The sequence below is a fragment of the Helobdella robusta genome, assembly GCF_000326865.2.
Source record: "Helobdella robusta unplaced genomic scaffold HELROscaffold_7, whole genome shotgun sequence".
NCBI classification, from domain to species: domain Eukaryota; kingdom Metazoa; phylum Annelida; class Clitellata; order Rhynchobdellida; family Glossiphoniidae; genus Helobdella; species Helobdella robusta.
In genome coordinates, this window is record NW_008705398.1 from 2,181,804 (window position 1) to 2,185,185 (window position 3,382).

Consider the following 3,382-nt stretch of genomic DNA (forward strand, 5'->3'; position numbering starts at 1 on the left):
GCAACCCCGCTTTCACTCTGTCCTTCTCCACCTGTTCTCTCCATCCCAATCGCGGACGACCTCTTCCTACCACTCCTTCAACCTCGAACTCCAACGCTCGCCTAATCCCGACCCTTTCATTCCTTCTCAACACATGTCCATACCACCGCAATCTCGATCTCCTTACCAATGTCACAATGTCCTCATTCAGTCCCATCATTGACATCAGCTCTGTACTACTTCTCCTATCTTTCACTTTAACCCCACACATCATCCTCACCATAGCTCTTTCAGCCCTCTGCAGTACACTTTCCTCCTCTCTCCTCAAAACCCAAGTTTCACCACCATATACCATCGCTGCTCTCACGCATGCTTTATATACCCTCCCTTTCATCTTCACTAACCATTTCTTTCCCCCTAATACCCCACCCAGTTCCCTAAATGTCATCCATCTAACACGGACTCTTGCTGTAACAGCGCTCAAACATCCTCCATCCGCGTTCAGCTTAACCCCTAAATAAACAAAGCTTTCCACTCTTTCAATACCACCACTCAACCCCGTCCTTGCGTCCGTCCTATTAATCACACCATGAACACATTTCTAACATTTGAACGTGCCTTCCACCTTTTTCAGTGCCCCCCTCACACCACTACATCTCTTATGCACACACTTCTGACATCCAATACACAATACCGAGTTAGCCTTCGCTCTTTAGTTATCGTATCAGTGTTTACAATTTTGTAAATCTGCCAAAATGTGTTATTCAATCAAAGGAAGTTTTAAATTTTAATTTAAATTACACACAAACACACACACACTCACACACACACACACACACACACACACACATATATATATATATATATATATATATATATATATATATATACATTTATATAGATATATATACATAAATACATATACATTTACCTGGTTTATCAAAAATAAATTAATAGTAAATTATTCTAAATGTAATTACATTATTTTTGGTCCGAAAATTTTAACAAATATTATACCTAACCTAGACATAAAAATGAATAATATTTCTATTCCTCGCTCAACCAGCACAAAATTCCTTGGAGTAACAATCAAGGACAATCTTTCTTGGGATATTCACATAAATACTATGTCTAAAAGAATATGCAAAACCCTAGGAGTTATAAGCAAAATTAAAAATAAATTAAATAAACCTACTCTAATTGACCTGTATTATTCGTTAATCTTTCCTCACCTCATCTACTGCAACGTAATTTGGGGAAACGGTCCTGACATTCATCTGAAACAGTTAACAAAATGCCAAAACCGATTCATCAAAATATTTAAAAATCTTCACCCTCATTGTCACACAAGTGAATATTATCTCGAGATGAAAATACTCAACATCAAAAACTTGTTCATCTACCACGTTGCAACATTCATTTTTAGATTTCTACGTCAGCAATTGCCAGCATTTTTTAGAGACTTTTTCACTTTTGGAACTTCCATTCAAGCAAGAACTACACGCCACTTTTCTATGCTCCACCAGCCAGAATTAAAGTACTCTGCATGAGTTTGAAACACACCGGCCCAGGAATATGGGAGACGATTCCACAAGAAATTAAAGATTGTAACACTTTGCATCTTTTTAAAAATAAACTGAAAAATTTTTTAATTACGAAAAGTTCTGTTTTTAAAGGATAATAATGTATATGTATATATATGTATATAAGTGTGTACATATTTCATTAACATTGATACATTTTCTCCTATTGACAATTTTATTTTATCATTGAGAAGCTATTTTGAGCTGCACGGTGGCCGAGCCCACAAGAATTAATTTTCTTTTTTTGGTCTCCGAATCATTCATGCTTTTTGTTTTGTTTGATTGAATAAAAGTGATTTGATTTGATTTGTTTATTTATTATTTATTTTCATTCATATATATATTTATGTGTGTGTGTGTATGTGTGTGTGTGTGTGTGTGTGTGTGTGTGTGTGTGTATGGTGGGCGTGTATAATCGTGATTTACTGCCAAAATAACTTCTTTTTTAAAACGTCTGCCGATTAGTTTCATATTGAATGATTTCTCGTTACCTGAATGAATCTTGTGAGAGAAGAAAATTTATTTTTATGTATTTTTCTTATTTTTAAAGCAAGTAGAAAATATATTCTAAAGACGGATTAATTTTTGAAGGGCCATCATTGAAGTGAAGAAATTTTTTGTGTGTTTTGATTGTATTCGGTTGCTGCCTGAGTGATTGATTGAAATTTGTCTTCTTTCCTAAAAAACTACGTCTTCTACACGTACAACTAATATCAAAATGATTCAATTATTACGTCATTAAATAACATTTTTGAAATTGAGTTTGTCTGACTGATTCATTTGAAAACATTTTTAAATACCTAATTATTATATATTTATTTATTTATTCAGTTATTTATTTATTCAATTATTTATTTATTTATCAACAAATGCGTATTAAAACGTTTAGAAACGATTACATCCACAAGCTGAAGGTGTTTGAAAATTTATCATGAACTTCTTAACAAATACTTTACTCGCTGATAGTTTACTATACATTGTAAAATGTATTACTTTCTGATAGTTAAACTTAAAGTGTTTTGACTTGAAAACAAGAACGAAAGAAGTTCTGAACCAACTGTTGCAGGAGCAAAATGACATGCACCCTTTTACGTCCGTTGAGAAGCCAAGTGGACAAGACTTGCGACAATGACGCTTCAAGCAGCCTGCAGTGAAAATTTTTCATTATTCCATGTTTTAGAACTTTACCCGCTTTCAAAAATTATTATTCTTTGATACTTTGCTGTGTTTTTTACATTCAAAATTACCACAAAACTGAAGAGTTAAGTAGAGCTGATTTTTTTTTAAGAATTAGTGGTGTGTAGTTAAACTGACGCAGGCAGAATATTATAGATTAATAAAAGGCTATTAAAAACTGTTGGTCTGTTAAAAATCAACTGAAATTTTTGAAATTATTCTTCGGATTTGAAAATAGTTAACATCATCATCATCATATATATCCTATATATATATATATATATATATATATATATATATATATATATATATATATTTACAATATTCTATAAATTCTACCGAATGTTTGGCGTTAATATGTTTGTAGTTCGTTTTTTCGATTTTTCTCACTAAAGTTTTTTGGTGAACGTTTAGTTTATTAAAATTCAAAATAAACTTATTTTTCGAATTCATGCTGCAAATAAGGCCATATTTCGATTCCGAATGAATCATCATCAGTGCTCCTTGTTGTATATATAGGGAAATATTGACTTTGTCAAGATGAACTTTGACGTTGTAAAAATTAACTTTGGTGTTGTAAAATTGAACTTTGATGCGAATTAGGTGTCAGGTTTCTTTATTGGCTGGTCATCTTCTTGCACTCC